This window comes from Somniosus microcephalus, chromosome 7, assembly GCF_052327205.1.
Source record: "Somniosus microcephalus isolate GS21.2 chromosome 7, FLI_Smic_1.0, whole genome shotgun sequence".
In the NCBI taxonomy this organism is placed as follows: Eukaryota; Metazoa; Chordata; class Chondrichthyes; order Squaliformes; family Somniosidae; genus Somniosus; species Somniosus microcephalus.
In genome coordinates this window covers 165666898-165690555 of record NC_140993.1, presented here as the reverse complement: position 1 = coordinate 165690555, position 23658 = coordinate 165666898, and positions in this window count along the sequence as shown.

Below are 23658 nucleotides of genomic sequence, written 5' to 3'. Positions count from 1 at the left end.
CACTTTCACTTTTATTCCATGTATCTTTGGTCTGGGTCTAATTTTCTTAAAATCAGTCTCTGATATCACATTAACTTGTGCTCCAGTATCCAATTTAAATGGAATGTGTATGTCATTCACTTTTAGTGTCAACATCCAGTCTCTTTCTTCTTTTTTGTTTTCAGACACAACAACTACATAGAACTCCTCTATCTCGCTTTCATCTATTGTATGGACCTTGCTTTGTTGCGCTTGGTTCTTACAGCAACGGGCATAATCGTTGTTCTTGTTGCAACTATTGCATGTTTTACCATATGCTGGACACTTTCTTGGTGGATGCTGTGTACCGCATCGACTACATGACTTTCGATTGTCCCTTTCATTTTCGTTCGCTGGCCACGCCTCTTTTTTCACATTGGCGCTTGTTTTGTTAAACGGTTTGTATCCGTTCTTTCTCACTGCATCCACGTTGCAGCTATTGTCACTGAACAGCTCCTTTGCCTGCGACTTCACAGTCTCTGTAGCCCTACACAGTGCTATGGCTTTTCCCAGGTCTAGATCTTGCTCTCTTAGCAGTCTTTCCCTTAGACCATTATCTGGAATACCACACACCAGTCTGTCTTTTATCAGTGAGTCTGTCAGTCCCCCAAATTCACATGATTTGCTTCTGTTTTTCAGTTCAGTCACATACTGATCAATAGTCTCTCCCGTTTTCTGTACACATGTGAAAAATCTGTGCCTCTCAAACATCATGTTACGTTTAGGTATGCAGTAGGCCTCAAACTGTTCCATTATTTTATCTAGCTTCATTTTGTCTCCATCAGCAGCGAATGTGAAGTTATTATACACCTCCAGCACTTCATCACCCACGACATGTAAGAACACGGACGATTTCTTTTTATCACTTTTCTCGTCAGCTCCGATTGCCGCTAAATACAACCCCACACGTTGTTTGAACCTATTCCAATTTTCAGCCACATTACCTGTCAACTGAAGCTTCGCCGGTGGGTGTAAACCTTCCATTTTTTCACTTCGTTTGCTATTCTCCAATGGCAAGCAACGATGTTCTCTTTTGGCTTGCTAATTTGTGGAGAGCTGATTTAACTTCAGATTTTTTCTCTTCATCTCTTTCAGCCACTTCTGACACCATGTGTTGATTTCTTTGTGGGTTCAATGACGACACATTCATTGAAAGAGAATGAGTTTTTATCTAAAGTATGTTAACAGCATTTACAGGAGACATCATGTTAGAAATCCATCTAAAAAGAAACTGAAACTAAACTTGAACTGCTTGTCTCTGTCACATGCCCTCTGCTGGTCAGGCATAAGTAATCAATACATGCAAACATGCTGGTAAGGCATCATAATCAAACAGGCAAATACCATCTCTATTTGCTGATATCATTACCTGTATTATCGGTTGCTGAGGCCTATCCTGCAACCATTGCACACAGTGCGGAATAATGTGAGGGGGTAGTACGTGTGGCACTCAGGAACTGTGTACTAGGCACAGACTAGGCTCAAAAAATGTTAATGAGTAAATGACCAGATGATACGGTCTTAGCATCTGAACAGTGGGCATGGGATGGTTGGCACATTCAGTCATGTTGGATCCTGTTCCTTAAAGGAGAGTTTCCATTAAGTAGCTGCATGTTGATCCAGCAATTTCATTTTTTTATTTCATAGTGTCCTTGGGTTTCACTACTGCAGCCTCTCACACCTTCATTAAGCTGCAGTTGAACTGTTATCTGTGGGTGTTGGTCGAGAGAACTGAAATTGAGCTATGCCTAGGTGGGACCTATGGGTATCCTGTAAGTCATTCCTTTCTCTCTGTCAGTTGTGGAGTAGGAAGAGCAAGAGCAGAGTTGAGATGGCATACAGGACAAAACAGCCTAGATATCCCAGATAATAGTAACCCCAGGTGCCTCACAAAGACTCACTTATTGCCATCTATTGCCATGGAACAAGTGGAGAAGAAAAGAACCTGCATCGACCAGTGACAGAGGAGGATTCCAGCCGTTAGCCACTTTATGTGATCCTGTGAACAGACAGCATGCAGGTACCTAATACTGGCAGTGTGCTGGGTGTTTTCTCCATGCCGCATTTCATGAGCTTCAGAGTAAACACTGGCATGTTTGTACATTTGTAAAATACATGAACAGTTGCCAGAGTTCTGTTCTGTGCTGTTCTAGCAAGCTTCTGCCCCAGAGGGCTGTGCATGCTGAGTCTTTGAGTATATTCAAGGTTGAGATAGATAGATTTTTTGACTCTAGGGGAATCAAAGGATATGGAGATCGGGCGGGAAAGTGGAGTTGAGGTCGATGATCAGCCATGATGTTATTGAATGGTGGAGCAGGCTCGAGGGGCCGTATGGCCGACTCCTGCTTTTATTTCTTATGTCCTAGGGAAGTGGTATTAAAATGCAATGTAAGACGACATTGTATAATTAAGTAAAATGAAAGCAGTGCTTCACCTTGGTAACCTTTCTGAAACCAGTGATTCTTTCCTTACTTGCTTCTAGGATCTAATCACAGCTGTCCAAGCTATCATTACAATACTCTTCATAGGAGGAAGCCTCTCTGTTCCAAAAAGTTCAACCCTTCCATCCGGCGCATGTTGCAGCAAAACTTCCAAAGCTGCATCTTTGAAGGGAGCCAGTCATCGCCCTGGTCTTGCTACAGTTATTTCTATCCCTCGATAGCAGTATAGCTTTAAGTTGACCAACAGCCCTTCAAAAGCTCCTGGCGCCAGATAGCAGGTTACTTTGCCTTGTGCACTGTACACCAAAAAGGCTGTTATATTGTGTAAAGGAACTAACCTTCCATTATAGCACAAAGTTAGCTCATTGCATTACAAGTGCTTGCAGTGCACAAAAGAGCAGTACTCCAATTGGCACAGCATTGGGACCAGATTATCAGGCCTATACTTTCCTCTTTTAGTGGATTACCAGTGCCTGTGGGACTCACTTTAACCTAACCCACCCTCAGGTCCTGGAGCTCCAAGATCCAAAATAAGCTTTAACTTGCTTGCACAAAGCTTAAAGATAACAATAAGGCAGAGATTCAAAATCCTTGTACACTCCAACAGATCTTTGTGCCTCTTGAGGGGATGGCATGGAGTGACATACATGGAAAACACAGGAGCAGTCGTGTCAACAGTTGTGTCAAAAGAAGCACTGTGTCACCACATTGTCCTGGAGAAGTAGCTGCAGGCACTGCCTCAGAAAACATTGGGGATGAAATTGGGTGCCTTTGTGCCTCCCATTAGCGCCCCCGGGAAGCGCTAACGGGGCGCAAATGGCTTTGTGACCGGGCACAGCGCTGATATCGACTCCTGCCATATTTGGCGGGAGTTTTGCGTGGCGCTATGGCATTGCACCTGGCGCTAATTTTCTTAACTTTTAAAAGTTAGCGCCCCAAACGGGGCTATAATGAATTTCTCCCCCATTGATTTCCAGTCAGTGGGGAACATCTGGGACTGTGACAGATACGTCACAGTTACGAAGCATTTACACTGCAGCAAACAGTCTAAGACTGGTCAGAATCAAATCGGTCAGAGAATGCGGAGTCAGGGGACAAGTAGCAGAATGGATAGCTAGCTGGCTTCAAGACAGAAAGCAGAGAGTGGGAGTAAAGGGTAGCTATTCACAGTGGCAGAAGGTGGGTAGTGGTATTCCACAAGGATCAGTGCTGGGACCACTGCTGTTCATAATTTATATTAATGATTTAGACTTTGGAATTAAAAGCGCAATTTCTAAATTTGCAGATGATACCAAATTGGGGGGAATAGTCAATATTGAGGAGGACTGCAACAAATTACAGGAGGACATTAATAAACGTGCAGAATGGGCAAATAATTTGCAAATGAAGTTCAACACAGATAAATGTGAGGCATTACATTTTGGTTGGAAGAATAGGGAGGTCACTTATCATTTGGAGGGTGCGAGTCTAGGTGGGGTAGAGGAACAAAGGGATCTCGGAATAACATCGCCACGGTTACTGCCCCACCAGGAAGTGGAGCACCCGACATTGCGCTCTACTTCCTGTGCGGGGCGATAAGCTGAATTTAGCGGCCGGGGCGGTACGTCTGCGCCGCGCGCTAAATGTCCGGCCTTAACTCGGTTACCGCCCCCAAATGCGCCTGTAGTATCTTATTTAAACTGCCTGACTTTGAATCAAATTCTGATTGCATAGAGAAAGCTCATGCTCAGAAATTCACTCCCATCAATTAAATCTTAAACATTTTGAGATTATAGGCGGGAATCCCCACTTTCATTTAAAATAGTTCCCAGGAGACACAAGGGCCCTGAATACCTTTTAAAATAAGGATTCAAGCCACAATGGAGTTACAAAAGCCAATTCTGCATTTCTGTTGCAGGGAGTTTATGGAACTAACAACCTTGCATCATATTGTGAGGTCAGCTGATTTTAACAATTAGCGTTGGTTCCCTGCACAGATTGGCTAGTACACAGGGAGCATATTAAGTGGGTAGTGCCGATATCCAGCAAGTCAGCAGCTTCTAAGGTGCTCGCAGTTCAAGCAGAGCAGCACATTGACAAATTTAAACGCTGGTTGATAGTAATTCAGGATGCTTGCAAGGAGGGTCAGGAAGAGGATTTTTCCTATTGATATTGCTGCTCTGAAGGTCTTACACTGGGAAATGCTGCAAAGGATGATTGCCCTGTTTGGAGCTAAGGGCTGTGCTCCAAGCAGGAGTACTGCTTGAAATGTTAAGAAAGTTGCTGCAGTATCCCACATCCATAGATCGTATGAGCAGATGAAAAATACATTTTCTAGACTCATGAAGACAGACAAGGTGAGAGTTCTCACACTTTCCCTACGTTTAGTTTATGGTCTTAAAATAACTGCCAAGAATATTTCACTCTCACCTTGGCACTGCTTCACAGGGGCCAAATGAAAAGCTTTCAGTCAACCATTTAGCCCTTTTGATACATGCATATTCCAGAGCACACTTTGTCACTAACACAGAAATAGCCTCTAATATCGCATGCAACTCTTGCAAGTTCGGATCACCAAGCAAGCCGCCAGTACAAGCTACCTGCATGCAGCATGTTCATGGACTCACATTAGGTATCATGTCGGCTGGGCACTTGTGTGATGCTGTCTCTACTCTTCCAAATTCCAACATGAGTGCACTTTACAGCTGCCCACAAGAAAAGGACACGCAACACAGGTGAGAATAAATGCGGCCTGGATGAAGCCTTCACAACTATTACCTATTGTCTCTGTATGAGGAGCATGTTCTCCAAAATCAGCTAGCAGGAGACACGTCATAAACCTTCACAGAGGAAAGCACCAGGGTAAAACATACTAAGCACACATGCATCACACATTAGGAAGAATAAAATGGACAGATTTTGTTTCAACTGTATCCTGAGAGTTCACATACGATGGGGCAGAAAGAGATTTATGCAAGAGGAATGGATTGGAATCCATGATAGTTCATGTGAGGCATAGGGCAATTATGGCTAATGTTTGGGTCTGGTAAATTGGACTTATGTGATCATGATAAGGCAGAACAAGTATTTTAGTGAAGATCTCATCAACCAGAGCTTAACTCAAGGCCCCTTCACCCGGCACCTTTCCATGCAAGCGCAGGAGATGCAACACCTGCCCTTTTACCTCCTCCCTTCCCACTGTCCAGGGCGCCAAACACTCCTTCCAGGTGAAACAGTGATTTACTTGTACTTCTTGCAATTTAGTATACTGTATTCACTGTTCACAATGCAGTCTCCTCTACACTGGGGAGACCAAACGCAGATTGGGTGACCACTTTGCGGAACACCTCCATTCAGTCCGTAAGGGTGACTCTGAGCTTCCGGTCGCCTGTCACTTTAATTCTCCGCTCCACTCGCACTCTGACCTCTCCGTCCTTGGCCTCTTACACTGTTCCAATGAAGCTCAACGTAAGCTAGGGGGACAGCACCTCATCTTTTGATGAGGCACTTTACAGCCTTCTGGGCTCAACCAAGTTCAACAATTTCAGACCATAACCTCTGCCCCATCACTTTTTATCTCTCTCTCACATGGCAGCTGTCGATCATTCTGTCATTGCCATTTACACTTCATCTAGAGTCATCTTTTGTTTCTTAACTTGTCCCATTACCATCTCCTTTTGCCTTGCACCATCATCCCTTTTGTCTCTTAATCTCTCCTGCCTTCCATCCTATCACAGAACTTCCATTTTGTTCTTTCCTCCACTCCCCCCTCTCCCTGCCCCTACACTTGCTTAAAAATCTGTTGCATCTCCAACTTTTTCCAGTTCTGACAAAGGGTCATCGACCTGAAACGTTAACTCTGTTTCTCTCTCTACAGATGCTGCCTGACCTGCTGAGTATTTCCAGCATTTTCTGTTTTTATTAACTTAGGGGGAGAAATTCGGAATCGCCCCGTTTGGGGTGCAATTATCGGCCAGGCGCAAAGTTTAGCGCCTGGTGCTAATTATCGCCTCCGACTGCAAACTTGGTTTTTATCGCCCCTGGAGGTGATTGGAGCGCTAAATCAGGCGCTACACACCTGTCTTAAGGCGCAAAGGCCGAGGAGCGAGGCGCTAACTCAGAGTGCAGGCGCAGCGCAGGTGCTGTCAGTTAGCGATGGAACACAGACACACTGGCGCCAGCCAGTTCTTAAAGGGGAGGGTCAATCTTGCTCTCCAGCCACACCCTGCTCATTGGAGCCTTGAATCTCGGCCTGGAGAGACCATTGACTACATTTTCCAGCCAAGGACTATGGAGAGGGTGAGAGAACGAGCTCAGTGCTCCAGCGAGCGGGCCTTGGAGGGGCTCTGGTTGGCACGGTGGAGCGCAGAAGATCTATACTCTACCCTGTGAGTGGCAGGAGGTCTTTACCGCGCGTGTATTTTGTGAATTTTAGTGTGTTAAGAAGTCAATTATTTGAAGTAAGTTTAATTTTTTAAGGGTTTTTTAAACTCTTGGGCAGTTTAAACAGGAAGTAGAATCCGGTTACAAAAGGGGAGGGGCTAGTGCAGTGCACGGAGTGCTTTGTGCATTGAGTGCTGTTGGAGTTTTGCTAAGTGGGAGAGTTCGGATAAGTGGGAGGTGAGGGTGTGTTTTTTGCTCTGTTTTGTTCCCCACTCCCAGGCTTAGACAGCACTGCGGAGGCGGAGCAGCGAGACGAGTCAACCAAACAGGCTCCACAGACAGTATTCAAGGAGAAGGTTGGTGATCAGCTGGTTGGTTGGTTTTCTTCCTTCTCTTCTTTTTTATACCTTTAAGTTGGTAAGTCCTATTGAATAGTGGTGTGATATTATCATATATATCCGGGCAGGGTCTTCATAACTAATAATAAGAAATTAAATTAATTATATAGAATGGAGCAGGTGATGTGTTACTGTTGCGAGATGTGGGAGCCGGTGAACCCCATTGAGGCTCACGGTGATTACATCTGCGACAAGTGTTTGCTGCTAGAGGAACTCAAGTTCCATGTTATGGAGCTTGAGACCGAGCTTCAGACACTGCGACACATCAGAGAGGGGGAGAAGTTCCTGGACTCTATGTTTCAGGAGATGGTCACACCTATGAAGTTAATTACTGCAGATGTAGTCCGTGGTCAGGGACAGGACGGTGTGACTACAAGTGAGGAAGGTACAGGGATCCAGGATGTAGTGTTGAAGGAGATGCAGCCCTTGTTCTTGTCCAGCAGGATCGAGGTTCTTACTCCCTGTGAGGGTGGGAGCGGGGACTGCAGGGAGGATGAGCAACCTGGCCACAGCACCGTGGTACAGGGGGCCATTCAAGTGGAGGGAGTAAAAAGAAATGTTGTAGTGGTAGGGGATAGTATCATTAGGGGGATCGATAGGGTTCTCTGCAGTCAAGAGCGGGAGTCCCGAAGGCTGTGTTGCCTGCCTGGTGCCAGGGTTAAGGACATCTCTTCTGGGCTGGATAGAAACTTGGAGTGGGAGGGGGAGGATCCAGTTGTCGTGGTCCATGTTGGTACAAACGACGTAGATAGGACAAGGAAGATGGTTCTGTTAAAGGAGTATGAGCAGCTAGGGGTCAAATTAAAAAACAGAACCTCAAGGGTAATAATCTCTGGGTTATTACCTGAGCCACGAGCGAATTTGGCTAGGATAAATAAAATTAAAGAGTTAAATACGTGGCTCAAAGACTGGTGTGGGAGAAATGGGTTTTGCTTCTTGGGACACTGGCACCAGTACTGGGACAGGAGGGAGCTGTTCCGTTGGGATGGACTCCACTTGGCCAGTGTTGGGACTAGAGTCCTGGCGAATCATATAACTAGGGCTGTAGAGAGGGCTTTAAACTAATTAGTGGGGGGGGGAGGTTTCTAGAGAGCAAATAATAGAAATGACAACAGAGAAGGTCATAGACTTAGGTAGCAGTGGGGGAATTAAAAAACAGAATGTGTCAGGAAGGGACAGAAGGTATGGAGTAAAAAGTAAAGTACTAAAAAGGGAAAAAACAGGAACTAAGTGTTACAAAACATATTTGAAAGTTCTTTATCTGAATGCACGTAGCATTCGTAACAAAATGAATGAGGTAACGGCACAAATAATGACATATGGGCATGATCTTGTGGCCATTACAGAAACATGGCTGCAGGGTGACCATGACTGGGAATTAAACATACCAGGTTATTTAACAATCAGGAAGGACAGGCAGGAAGGGAGAGGAGGTGGGGTGGCTATGTTAATAAAGGAAGGAATCACGATAATACAGAGAAATGATATTGGGTCAAAGGAGCAGGATAGTGAAACAGTTTGGGTGGAGATAAGGAATAATAAGGGGAAAAAAACACTAGTGGGTGTAGTCTATAGGCCTACGAACAGTTGCAACTCTGTTGGACGGAGTATTAATCAGGAAATAGTTGAGGCTTGTAATAAGGGAACAGCTATAATTATGGGGAATTTTAATTATCATATTAACTGGACAAATCAAATTGGGCAGAGCAGCCTTGAGGAAGAGTTCATTGAATGTATTAGGGATGGGTTTCTTGAGCAGTATGTAACTGAACCGACCAGGGGGCAAGCAACCTTAGATTTGGTCCTGTGTAATGAGACAGGATTAATTAAAAATGTCCTAGTAAAGGATCCCCTTGGAATGAGTGACCATAACATGGTTGAGTTCCATATTCAATTAGAGGGTGAGAACGTTGGATCTCAAACAAGCGTGCTGAGCTTGAATAAAGGAGACTATGAAGGTATGAGAGCGAAATTAATTAGAGTGGACTGGGAAAATAGATTAAAGGGTAAGACGGTACATGACCAGTGGTGTACATTTAAGGAGTTATTTTACAACTTCCAAAAAAAATATATTCCACTGAGGAAAAAAGGGTGTAAAAGAAAAGATAGCCATCCGTGGCTAAGTAAAGTAATTAAGGATAGTATCCGACTAAAAACAAGGGCATATAAGGTAGCCAAATCTAGTGGGAGGATGGAAGATTGGGAAGTCTTTAAAAGACAGCAAAAAATAACTAAAAGATTGATTAAGAAAGGGAAGATAGATTATGAAAGTAAATGAGCAAAAAATATAAAAACAGACAGCAAAAGTTTCTATAGTTATATAAAAAGAAAAAGGGTGGCTAAAGTAAATGTTGGTCCCTTAGAGGATGAGACCGGGAAATTAATGGTGGGAAACATGGAGATGGCAAAAACACTGAACAATTATTTTGTATCAGTCTTTACAGTAGAGGACACTAAGAATATCCCAACACTGGACAAACAGGGGGCTCTAGGGGGGGAGGAACTAAATACGATTAAAATCACTAAGGAAGTGGTACTTGGTAAAATAATGGGACTCAAGGTGGATAAATCCCCTGGACCTGATGGCTTGCATCCTAGGGTCTTGAGGGAAGTGGCGGTAGGGATTGTGGATGCATTGGTAATAATTTTCCAAAACTCACTGGACTCAGCAAAGGTCCCGGCAGATTGGAAAACTGCTAATGTAACACCTTTATTTAAAAAGGGTAGTAGGCAGAAGGCTGGAAACTATAAACCTGTTAGCCTAACATCTGTGGTTGGTAAAATGTTAGAGTCCATTATTAAGGAGACAGTAACGGGACATTTGGATAAACATAATTTAATAGGACAAACTCAGCATGGTTTCATGAAGGGGAAGTCATGTTTGACAAATTTGCTTGAGTTTTTTGAGGAAGTAACATACAGGGTGGATAAAGGGGAACCAGTGGACGTAGTGTATTTAGACTTCCAAAAGGCATTTGACAAGGTGCCACACAGAAGATTATTGCTCAAGATAAAAAATCACGGGATTGGGGGTAATATTCTGGCGTGGGTGGAGGATTGGCTCTCTAACAGAAAGCAGAGAGTTGGGATAAATGGTTCGTTCTCAGATTGGCAACCAGTAACTAGTGGTGTTCCGCAGGGGTCAGTGCTGGGTCCCCAACTCTTTACAATCTGTATTAACGATTTGGAGGAGGGGACCGAGTGTAACATATCAAAGTTTGCAGATGATACAAAGATGGGACGGAAAGTAGTGAGTGAGGAGGACATAAAAAACCTGCAAAGGGACATAGACAGGCTAAGTAAGTGGGCAGAGATTTGGCAGATGGAATACAATAGTGGAAAGTGTGAGGTTATGCACTTTGGCAGGAAAAATCATAGAGCAAGTTATTATCTTAATGGCAAGAAACTGGAAAGTACTGTAGTACAAAGGGATCTGGGTGTCCTGGTGCACGAAACTCAAAAAGTTAGTATGCAGGTGCAGCAAGTGATTAAGAAGGCCAATGGAATGTTGGCTTTTATTGCTAGGGGGATGGAATATAAAAACAGGGAAGTATTGCTGCAGTTGTACAAGGTATTGGTGAGACTGCACCTGGAATACTGCATACAGTTTTGGTGTCCATACTTAAGAAAAGACATACTTGCTCTCGAGTCAGTACAAAGAAGGTTCACTCGGTTAATCCCGGGGATGAGGGGGTGGTCATATGAGGAGAGGTTGAGTAGATTGGGACTCTACTCATTGGAGTTCAGAAGAATGAGAGGCGATCTTATTGAAACATATAAGATTGTGAAGGGGCTTGATCGGGTGGATGCGGTGAGGATGTTCCCAATGATGGGTGAAACTAGAACTAGGGGGCATAATCTTAAAATAAGGGGCTGCTCATTCAAAACTGAGATGAGGAGAAACTTCTTCACTCAGAGGGTGGTAGGTTTGTGGAATTTGCTGCCCCAGAAAGCTGTGGAAGCTACATCATTAAATAAATTTAAAACAGAAATAGATAGTTTCCTAGAAGTAAAGGGAATTAAGGGTTACGGGGAGCGGGCAGGAAATTGGACATGTGTCTAGGTTCGGAATGGTCATGGCCCTGTGGGTAGTGGAGTGGGCCCAGGGGCCGTGTAGCCTTGTTCTGCTCCTGCTGTGTTCCAATTCTGTGTTAGATTTCAGGAGATGGTTTTATTCCTGCTCCTGGCTGGGGTGGAGATCGCCTTTACAGAAGGTAAGTACTGTAGAAAATATAGGGACAGAGTGATCTCCTGGAAGAATTTCGATCGCCTAGATGGGTCGGAGAGGAATTTCCCAGATTTTTTTCTCCCAAATTGGCCATTGGGTCTTTATCTGGTTTTTCGCCTCTCCCGGGAGATCACATGGGTTCGGGTGGATGCAGAGTGATAGAAGATTTGAGGTTAGGATCAGATCAGCCATTATCTTATTGAATGGTGGAGCAGGCTCGAGGGGCCGATTGGCCTACTCCTGCTCCTATTTCTTATGTTCTTATGTTCTTATGACTACAGAAGAGTGTGGAGGGAGGTGGCTCAGCACGTCTCCTCCAGGAGCCTGGTGCCCAGGACCCATACTCAGTGTCGCAAACAGTTCAACGACCTCACTCGTGTCGTCAGGGTGAGTGGTTTTTTTTCAATACCTCTCCGTCCCTCCATTTCAACCTCAATCTATGGCCAGAGGGTCTTAAAAGCCCAATGCCCAACACTCATCCAAGACCTATGGCCATTTCATAAAACACACACGCACATTCCACATCCAGTAAGGGCTATTCAACTATGGGAGGCAGATCAGGCAAGACCATGGCTGTATATTTACTCAGACGCCGACCTTTTTCTTGCAGGCCAAGCTATTTCATAATAGGAGACAGCAGCAACGGACGGGTGGAGGGCGGCCTCAGCTGCAACCCCTCAGCGATCTTGAGGCGTGTGCCCACAGGATTCTGGCAAGCCAGGTGATCGGTCCTGTTGCCCCTGAAGAGGCCGACTCCATGCGGGACAGCAATGGTAAGGTCATCAGCTTTCTCTCCTCTCTCATTCCACTTGTCCCTCACAACACCAGTCGTTGACACTTTCAATCCAACTTACTAAATCGCTCCACTCCTTCCTCCCTTACTGCCCCCCTGTCCTCACGCTAAAGGCACTCTTGTACCTCCCTGCGTTTAAATGGTGATTCACCAGCTGAGGAGATGGGCCCTGAAGTGGCCAGTGGGAGCAACGCCGCAGGCGTGGAGGAAGAGGAAGCCGGAGCATCAACGCCACCCTCTCCTGAGGAAGCCCATGCCCACACTGGGAACACGCCTTCCCTGGAGGGGAGCAGGGGGGAAGGGTCTGATGAGGGTGAAGCTCCAGGACCCAGCGGGCTGCAGCAACGCGATGGGGGTAGGGAAGCTCGGGGGCCTTCTCCCCGGAGGGAGAGTAGGCCAGCGAGTCCTGCTGCACTGGACGCAGAGGAGGAGCGGCTCATCGCTGAAATGAACACCCAGGCAGTGGACATGCACACTCAGCTCATGGGTGCAGTGGGAAGGCTGCCCGAATGCATTGATACACTGGCAAGGAGTGTGGAGCACTATGCTGCAGCACAGGTAAATGCCACACTAATGCTTAGTGCTGCAATTCAGTCACTGGCTGCCATGATCCCATCTCAGACTGCTCTCATGCAGACTCAGATTGAGGCCACGCAAGCACTGACTGCTGCCATTGTCGCTGATTCAGACACATTTCCCTGGGGCTCTCATGGCGCCGCAGCAGGCCAGCAATCTGTGCTCCAGCAGATTGCTTTGGATGCTGAGGTGCTGCCCCGTGGGAGTGCCAGTGTGTCGGTTGAGCAGGGCGGTGCTGTCCTCTCTCAAGATGACAGCATTCCTGCTGCCACCACTGTCACTTCCCCATTGCATTTGCCACCGCCTGTAGCCCAGACTGCTGCCGCCCATGCAGAGTTGGTGCAGTCTGCAGCCGGGCCCTCCAGGTCCAGAGCTGGTCAAGGCTGTCCTTCAAGGGCATCTGCAGTCTCAGGTTCTGACAATCAGCACCTTCCACCAGCCTTGCTGCAGCCACTGGGACCCCATTACGGAGGAGCAGTAGGGTCAGAAGGGAGGAACTGTGCAAGGGAAGGAGATCACCCTCGAAGGGCAAAAAGTAGGAGGTGTGACGAAATGTTGGGAATTTTTTATTAAAGGCCGATGTTCGTGTTCAAACTTTTGTTTAGTGTTTTGGACATTATCTCCAGGTTGTGAGAACCAGTTATGTTAATGAATGATTTTTTGTGTTTGTTTCTATTAGTTTGTCATGAAGAAATGACACACACAGAGCTTGTAAAATAAAAAAGTTTTTGTATTCAAAATGTACAGGTTTGGCCTTTGGAATCATTGCTGCCTTGGCCGGCTTAGGGGTTGCGGGTTGCTTTCATTCATTTTGTTCTCCATGCCCGAAGCCACTTCCTCAGTAGAGGCCTAGAAGCGGTTTGTTATCAGTCATTGACGGACGGCCCTTGCAGTTTCAACATTGTGGGCCTCCCTCCCGCCTTGTTGCTGCTGCTGCTCATCCTCCTCCTCTTCCTCCTCCTCTTCCTCTTCCTCCGGTGGTGCTCCAAGGCCTGGTGGCATTGGCTGAGTCCTGAGGATTATACAGGTTATGAAAAATGCAGTACACAACTGTGAAGAGGGAGGCTCGCTCAGGCGAGTACTGCAGGGCTCCTCTTGAGTGGTCCAGTCAGCGGAACCGTTGCTTGAGTACGCCGATCATCTGCTCAACGATGTTCCTGGTGGCGAGATGGCTCTCATTGTACTGCAGCTCAGCAGGGGTGTTGGGGTTACGGAGCGGTGTCATCAGCCAGGTGCAGAGTGGATAACCCTTGTCCCCGAGGAGCCAACCACTTGGCTGATGTGGTGCCTGGAAAAGTTCTGGCACATCAATCTGGCACAAGATGAAAGCATCGTGGCTGCTGTCAGGATAGCGGGCATTGACAGTGAGTATCAGCTGTCTGCAGTCACAGACCAACTGGACGTTTAAGGACTGGAACCCCTTGCAGTTTCGGAAAACCTCTGCATTCTCATGCGGTGCCCGCAATGCCACATGCGTGCAGTCAATGGCGCCCTGCACCATGGGGAAGCCCGCTATCCTCGTGAAGCCCAATGCGCGTTCATGCTGTTTGGCCTGGGTCATCGGGAAAGAGATGTACTGGCGTCTCCTTTTATAGAGGGCATTTGTGACCTGACGGATACAACAATGGACCGCAAACTGGGAGGTATTGGCGATGTCCCCAGTAGCTGCTTGAAAGGAGCCAGTGGCATAAAAATTCAGGGCCACTGTGACCTTCACTGCCACCGACAGAGACGTCCTGGTCCTCAGTAAAGGCTGCAGATCTGGTTATAGCAGGTGGCAGAGCTCAGTGGCTATCTCCTTGCTGAATCGCAGCTTGTGCAAGCACTGCTCCTCAGACAAATTAACGTAGGAGAATTGGTCCCGGAATGCCCTGGGAGGGTAAGGTCGCCTGTGCAGAGGCCTGTTGGCCCTCCTCCATCTGGCCATGATTGCCACTCTCTCTGCATCTCTGTTGCCTCCGATTCTGCAGGCGCAGGACGATGCCCCGAATCAGTGCAGCCCCCACAGTCTCTTGGCAATCGAAGTAATGAAGGTCAAATCCAAAAGAACCTGAAAAGTGCTGCTCAGTAGCCAAAACTACTTCAAAATTAGTTGACTCTATGCAGAAGTCTCTCCATCTCTCTCTCTCTGTCAGAATGAATGGTGCAAAAATGTCTACCACAGAAAAAGCCAAGAAGAGGGTGCCTTTAAATAGCGCTCCCCCAGCCCCACACCGACTTGGAAACATTCTAGTCTACCTGACGTTGATTGCGCCAGGCGGAAAGGAAGGGGGTGCCACTCAATATCTGGTCTGGGGCACCACCATGGCGTTGCACGCTCGACTGACGTCACGATCTGCGGGCGCAGGAGATCAGGGCGGTAAACTTTTGCGCTGCCGCAAAAGCTCTAGTTAATTTCGCAAGCGGCGCAAACATCGCCGCCCCTGGGCGCTAGTTGCTTTGCGTCCCATTATTAGGGTGCTAACGGGAGGCACAAACCAACCAAATTTTTCCCCCTTAAGTTTTCAGGATGGAACTTTCAACTTCAGTGGCGGTGTAAAAAGAGTGGCAGCCAATCAGCCGCCTGTTCTAGACCCTACTGATTTTCTTCAGGGGTCCAGACCACAAGCTGGTTCTAGATCTCCAGGTGGGCCCCACTCTGTTGGACTGCAAGCCATTAGTCTACTCTCACTTGGTGTGTCGGCCCATTACTTTTACACCAAGCCAGGGACAAGGGAACTCCTAGCCTGTGAATCCCCTCTCTGTCCATTCCCCCTATGACACTGCTTTACTCACTTGGATCAGGTGAAGGCTCCGGGTTCCAATCCGATCTGGCCCCTCGACCGGACTAATGGCGAGAGTGCGCCGGAAGGGCCACAGATTTTTGACCCCAAGGTGTCTGCATCGGTACACTGCTGTTTTGCAAAATCTGCCATAACTCCCCAGCTGTTGCTTGAAAGGAACCAGTTCAAAATTGTGATCACTTTGACAGCGACTAACAGAGCCATCTGTGCCCTGGAATTTGCCTGAAAGTCTGGTTTGAGGAGATGGCATACTTCTGTGCTCCTCCAGATTGGAAACAGATTTCTTCAGACATGTCTAGATAGTTACGTCTTGGTCTGTAAATACAGATGGTTGAGTAGGACTGTCTCAAGGAACCGCACTTTCCCTCATGTCTCCTCAAATCCTATTCATTCTTCTCCAAAACAAGCAAATAGCGTGGTATACCGAACAGCAAGCCTATATGCAGAATTATACTTGGGACAACTTCATTTACAGTTACTAATAAGCCAGAGGTGATAAATCCAAAAATCCAAAAGTTAAGTTGCAAGTGAAACCAGCAAAAAAATGCAATAAAAACAATCCAAATAAATAGAATGAGCAAAGAATACTGCAGAAAAACATAATCCCTATAGCAAATAATGGCATTACCTTTTAAGAGTGTAATGTTCAAAATGGCTGAAAGGGTCTTCAGTACAGCATCCATTTAAAACAGGTACTCAACAACTTCAGAGCTGAATACAGAAAGTAGAGACACCAGGCAATTAGCATCATTTTCAAATCCTTAATTAGGGTATTGTGTGAAAAGTCTGATCACCCTTTGCTCTTAAAATCTGACCAGCTGTACAATGGCACCTAAGGCCCGCTTGCCCAATTCTCCGCTCCCCAGTCGCCTGATCAGCACAGGCATCAGCAGTGCATCCAACCACATAATCACACTGCTTGTCTCCAGAGTCAGATTTTACAATGCAGTAGTGCAGATGTGGCAGCATAGTTTACCCTTGACTTACACATTCAGATCAGAGGTCATCAAAACACCAGGCAGCTCACCAGTTGGCTCACCCACTAATCCCCGGTGTTACTTGTTCAGACAGGGGAACATTTAGGTATGAGGAAGCAATACACAGACATTCATGAATCACAAGGGGCATTTTAAAGGACTGTAGTAAACCACAGTGAACACTCACACCACATGCAATGGAACACCACGATTACTCGTACACTAAATAAAATTACGTTTCTTGGAATATATGTTGTGGTCTGTTATTCCTTCAGTGTTCTACAAAAGGAAGCTTCTTTCGTTCTAACGTATGCCAACCTGATCCTAAACAGTTGTTAGCCACAACTAAACACATAACACAACCAGCAGTTCCATAACTGTAAATATATTCAATAACCAGGACCTTTGTGCAATGAGACGCTGCCCTACAGCGATTCCTGGCTGCAGAGGTCCATGCACTGCTGGTGACAAAACTTCTGCAATAATGTTTATGTTTTGGAGCAACTCTGATATCTTGCCCATCCTTGGTATTCATAACTCAGAGGTCTGAATGCGAACAGTAGCTAAACTTGTTTAGTGAGCTCAAATTGAGCAATTCTGAAGGATTCTGTGAAGATGATACATTTAACAAGGTTTTAAAAATTCCTAACAAAAATGAAGCAACAAAATTTTTTTAGCACATTTTAGCATTGGAGCAACACTCTGAGCTGTGGTAAAGATGGCCGTACAGTTTGTTATCGCTTTCTAATGGGTTGTCACCAATTCATTCATATCTGCTCTGTTAAACTGAACCCTGAGCTCCACCCTCTCCAACTACCAGCCCACCTGTAGCCTCCATTTGCTCTTTAAGCTTCTTGAATGCATTATCACCTCCCAGCTCTGTAAGCATGCATTACTACATTCCTGTTTTTGTCATGTTCACAGCACTATGGTGCATTATTCCTCTTCAATCGCTTTATGGCATACAACATCACCATCTATCCTTGTTCACCATCTCTCCCCTTGATTCACTTCCATGGGATTGCCCTTGCATTGTTCCCCCCCACCAGTCCCATGGGTGACCAGCTTTTAGGGAAGGAAGGAGGACTCATGTAGATGCACTGCCGGCAATGCTTAGGGGTTTGAAATTATCCGACATGTAAACAATGCTGATTACCTATGTTACAGATAAGGAGCAGCAATGATATCCATCCTGCTGTATGCCTCGGAGACATGGGCCATGTACAGCAGGCACCTCAAAGCACTGGAGAGGTATCATCAACGCTGCCTCCGCAAGATCCTGCAAATCCATTGGCAGGATAGGCGCACCAACATCAGTGTTCTCGCTCAGGCCAACATCCCCAGCATTGAAGCTTTTGACCACACTCGATCAGCTCCGATGGACAGGTCACATTGTCCGCATGCCCGATACGAGATCCCAAAACAAGCGCTCTACTCAGAGCTCCGGCACGGCAAGAGAGCCCCAGGTGGGCAGAGGAAATGCTTCAAGGACACCCTCAAAGCCTTCTTGAAAAAGTGTAACATCCCCACCGACACCTGGGAATCCCTGGCCCAAGACCGCACAAAGTGGAGGAGAAGGCACCGAACACCTCGAGTCTCTTCGCCGGGAGCAAGCGGAAGCCAAGCGCAGGCAGCGCAAGGAGGGCACATCAACTCAAGCACCACACCCACCCGCCCCTTCAACCACCGTCTGCCCCACCTGTGACAGAGACTGTAGGTCCCGCATTGGACTCATCAGTCACCTGCGAACTCATTTTTAATGTGGAAGCAAGTCATCCTCGGTTCCGAGGGACTGCCTAAGAAGAGAAGAAGAAGGAGGAGATTAGGACAGTCTTACAAAGGAAGGAAATCTCAAGCAAAATCAAGACTCCAAGGGAAAAGTTATAGTACTGTTAAGAAAAGGCAAATGATATTTATACGTGATTCTAATGTTATGGTTCATGTTAAAACCAATGGCACAGGAAAGAGAAAAATGGAGGTTGTGCAAAAGGAGTTTCAAGAGTTAGTTGTCAGATTTAAAAAGCAGGACATTAACAAGAACTTGCATTTGTATAGCACCTTTCATGACCACAGAACATCCCACAGCCAATGAAGTATATTTGAAACGTAGTTATTTTACTGCAAGAAACGCAACAGCCAATTTGTGCACAGTAAGGTTCTACAAACAGCAATGTGATAACCAGATAATCTGTCCTTAGTGATATTGATTGAGGGATAAAAATTGGCCAGGACAATTGGCAGAACAACTCCCCTGCTCTTCTTTGTGTCATGGGATCTTTTACATTCACCTGAGAAGGCAGACGGGGCCTCAGTTTAACGTTGTATCCCTTCAGTACTGTACTGAAGTGTCAACCCAGATTATGTGTTCAAATCTCTGGAATGAGACTAGAACTCATGACCTTCTGACTCAAAGTACGAGTGCTACTACTGAGCCAAGAATGACATTCAAAGTTAATAATCTCAGGGTTACTCCCAGTGTCACATACGGGGCCAGTTAGAGAGCTGGCTTGAGAGTTGGTGTAGAAAGGAAGGTTTAAGATTTCTATAGTTAGTTTTCTTTTGGCTTAAATCAAATATATAACTAAATGCATAGACAAATATATTCATAACAAGTTTTTTTGTAACTTTTTAGTCACAATGTAATAACCATTTTCAAGCAAAGGATATTTTCAGTTCTTCTAAAATAACATAAGTTGCATTGGTGATCTGTGCTGAGTTACCTGATTTCAGACAGGTAATTTCTCCACAACATCCTTAGGAAAATTGGTTACATTTTCTACTCTGGATCGCTACACAGGCTCACTGCCAGGAGTGTGCAAACCACGTGAGACTAAATCAGGTTTCGTTTGATGTCCTCTGCAGTTGGATAATATACTGAAACTCACACAAGCATAATGGCAACTTGGGCAAGGTTCTGGAGGACAACCACTCTCAAATGCAACCGTACCCCAGGAAGGAAGTCATTGCCTTCAGGAGAGGAAGGAAGGAAGGCGAGAAAATCAGGCAGGAATAATTTATAAAGTAGAATTCAAATATCTAATGGCCCAGAAATTCGGGTCGAGGGCTTCCCGTGGGTGTAAGCCCCCGACCTGCACTTACCTTGCGCGCCAACCGTTGTGCTGTGGGCCCCCGTGGAATTCCGATCCTGGGCTTGCTCCAACTGCCGGCGCGCAGTGCTTGCGTATCCCAGGGGCGCAGTTAGCTCAATGCGTCCCCTGGGATCACATGGGCCATGGGGAAACAATCGGAGCAGGGAATGCTTCATTCATAAGTTTGACAGGAAGGGCTGTCAAACTTATAAATACTATGAGCCCCAAAACATCACTAAATCTTCAAATACATTTTTTTTTAAATCACATTTTTTAAATAAACTATAAATTACATGAAATAACTATTTTAAACAATAATTTAAATTTTTAAAAAAGTAATTTTATTTTCTAACATAAAGTTATTCTAAAATAAACTTACCTTTCTTTAAAGTATTTAAAAATAATAAACCTGTGGAAAAAATGTTTTAATTTTAATTAATTCACCACTTACAGTACCTTGTAAAAAGCAGGCCTTGCGACTGCTTTTTATATGTCTAACTTCTGGAGACTTACCCTCCCGGGAAAACCTGCAAAAAAAACCGTAAGTTCGATACGCACACGCAGCCTGTCCTGCGCACGCGTTCGAACTTTGAACCCCTTCTTTCAGGGGAACGGAAGTGCCGGTTTCCCGCGCATGCACAGTGCATGCAGGAAACCGGCACTTCTATTGGGCTTCCGGGTGAGCACCCTGTGCGTACTCACCCGTGGAGACCCGAATTTCTGGGCCATTATATTGTTGACAGATTTTTTGGGGGGAAATGGAATGTTTTAAAAGGAAAAGAAACACATTATACATGGATTTACAAAAGGTAAATCGTGCTTGACTAATCCACTGGAATTTTTTGAGGATGTAACTGGTAAAATAGATAAGGGAGAACCAGTGGATGTGGTGTATTTGGACTTTCAGAAGGCTTTCAATAAGGTCCTGCATAAGAGATTAGCGTGTAAAGTTAAGGCACATGGGATTGGGGGCAAGGTACTGACTTGGATAGAGGACTGGTTGGCAGACAGGAAGCAAAGAGTTAGAATAAATGGCTCTTTTTCTGAGTAGCAGGCAGTGACTAGTGGGGTACCACAGGGATTGGTCCTAGGACCCCAGCTATTCACAATACATATAAATAATCTAGACGAGGGAACTAGATGAAATATCTCCAAATTTGCAGATGACACAAAGCTGGGTGGGCATGTGTGCTGTGAGGAGGATGCCGAGAAACTCCAGTATGATTGGGATAGGTTGGGTGATTGGGCAGAAGCATGGCAGATGCAGTATAATGTGGATAAATGCGAGGTTATCCACTTTGGTGGCAAAAACAGGAAGGCAGATTATTATCTGAATGGCAATAGATTGGGAGAAGGGGAAGTGCAACAAGACCTGGGTGTCCTTATGCACCAGTCGTTGAAGGTAAGCATGCAGGTGCAGCAGGCGGTTAAGAAGGCAAATGGTATGTTGGCCTTCATAGTGAGAGGGTTCGAGTACAGGAACAAGGATGTCTTGTTGCAGTTGTACAGGGCCTTGGTGAGACCACACCTTGAGTATTGTGTGCAGTTTTGGTCGCCTTATCTGAGGAAGAATGTTCTTGCCATGGAGGGCGTGCAGCGAAGATTCACCAGATTGATACCTGGGATGGCAGGAATGATGTATGAGGAGAGATTGGGTCGATTGGGCTTATACTCGCTGGAGTTTAGAAGAATGAGAGGGGATCTCATTGAAACTTATAAAATTCTGACAGGACTGGACAGACTAGTTGCAGGAAGGATGTTCCCGATGGTCGGGGAGTCCAGAACCAGGGGTCAAAGTCTAAGGATAAGGGGTAGGCCATTTAGGACAGAAATGAGGAGGAATTTCTTCACCTAGATAGTGATGAACCTGGGAATTCTCTGCCACAGAAGGCAGTAGAGGCCAATACATTAAATATATTCAAGACGAGTTGTATATATTTCTTAAGGCTAAAGGGATCAAGGGATATGGGGGAAGGCAGGGACAGGGTACTGAATTTGGATGATCAGCCATGATCTCATTGAATGGCGGAGCAGGCTCGAGGGGCCGAATGGCCTACTCCTGCTCCTATCTTCTATGTGTCTGTGTTTCTATTATAGGAATTTTTTTTGCCTTCACTGCCTGGGTGGTAATCTAGTGGAGCAGATACCTGCCCATTGTAGAAGCCACATGATTTTCATTCCTCCTTTGTGGAATGAAAATCAGGCAGACTCTACAGCAGGCAAATAATTCACTGTGCTAGATTACCACCCAGGCAGTGAAGGTGAAAATTTATCCATTAGTGTTAATAAAATATAATTACTTTGAATTTATTTATTAACAGTAATCCAGCTTTCGACCTTCAAAGGATTACACGGCTAAACTGCTGAGCCATTGTTAGTATGTTCTTTGGCATGGGAAAGTAGAATAAACAAAATAATAGCATGGTAATAGGCAGAAATCCAGGATCACAATGGTGCTAGTCAGGATAGATGCCAAACTAAAACTGAATTTAAACTGTCAAATATATTTACTTTCGTCATCTTTGTGGTAACTGAATCTATAGCTCTCTGCTAAACATTCAATTAATAGAACTTGATCTGGCAAATTAGGTTTCCCCTGGAAATAATACAATGCAGAGTGTGAGAGTGGTAATTTACATTGCTGCTTTCTTCAAACATTTTGGTAAGTAAAATAAATACATAGGATAAAACACATATGGAAATGAATTTATTTTGCACAAAAATTTGTTGACAACATTTGTTTAACTTGAATTTCACGTTAGCTACTGCTAGGTATTAAGAATTATTCAGGGTGAACTTTTGTGTTTTCTTCTAAAGAGGTAACATTGAGAAGCTTTGTCATCAGGGTTCAGACAGTTTCCCTCCCATGGGTTCACTCACAAAGTGCAGGATGTAAATGAAATGACCCCTTTCAACAAGCAGCCTTGTGTGAAACACATTCTCTTTAATGGTACATATGTTAAGGAAACCTGTGGGTGGTAATGGCTTGTGCAATGGACAAATCTTCATTATTACTCTGTTATAACGAAACTAAGTGAGCTTCACAGAGAAGTGGGTGCATCTGACGTAGTTTGAAAAGTTTAAGGAAATACAAAACTTTCAATAAGCAATTGTCTGAAAAAGGCTGAAAAATTAAGTGGAAGCATTTCATACAAGCTAAGGTGACATTGAAAGCAGCTGAAGTGACAGATAACTAATAAGAAACACATGATTTACCAAAGTTCAGCCACCTTCTGCGTAATACTCTGTGAGAAGCAACAAGTTCTGATAAAACACTCATTGTTTGTGGTTACAGATCAATGAAGAACACAAAACTATAACATTTCCCTCACTATAACAGTTTTGGTATGGTCAAAGGGAACATTGTAGAGAAAGATTACTACATATCAAGATAAACATTTTGAAACTTATTTCTGATGGATGCTAATGTTACTATTGACTTACTGCTGACAGCAGTATGTTACGTTTGGCACAATTATTGTCAGCCTGTATTTTCCACATAGGATTAAACTAAACAGGATTGAATTATCACATGTTGACCAAAAAAATAATAATGGAAGTAATTATTTGGAGGCAGATCTCAGTTAAGTAATCCAGGCTGTAATTTTATACATTTTAAAGGTGCTATGTGCAGTATTTAAAAATATTGAACCAATGTACATTGTTTGCAAAATACATATTTGAGTGCATTATAGATTGTGCGATTTTTAAAATATGTTACTATAGTAAAAATTATAGATTCACTCTACACAACTGTTTAATTGACTACCCATCAGCTATCTCTTACATGCATGTTAGGGAATCAAGAATGTCAGGGTATATTCCTTTGGTTGCTAATGCGAATGTTGGTGCTAATGTTGGTGCAAGGATAAAATTGGTTTTACTCTCAGATTGACTTTTCATTCACATTATTGACCCTGTAAAATATACTTCACAGAGGCTAAAAGGCCACAATGTGAAGGTGAAATGTAACCGTTTATACACACCATGAAT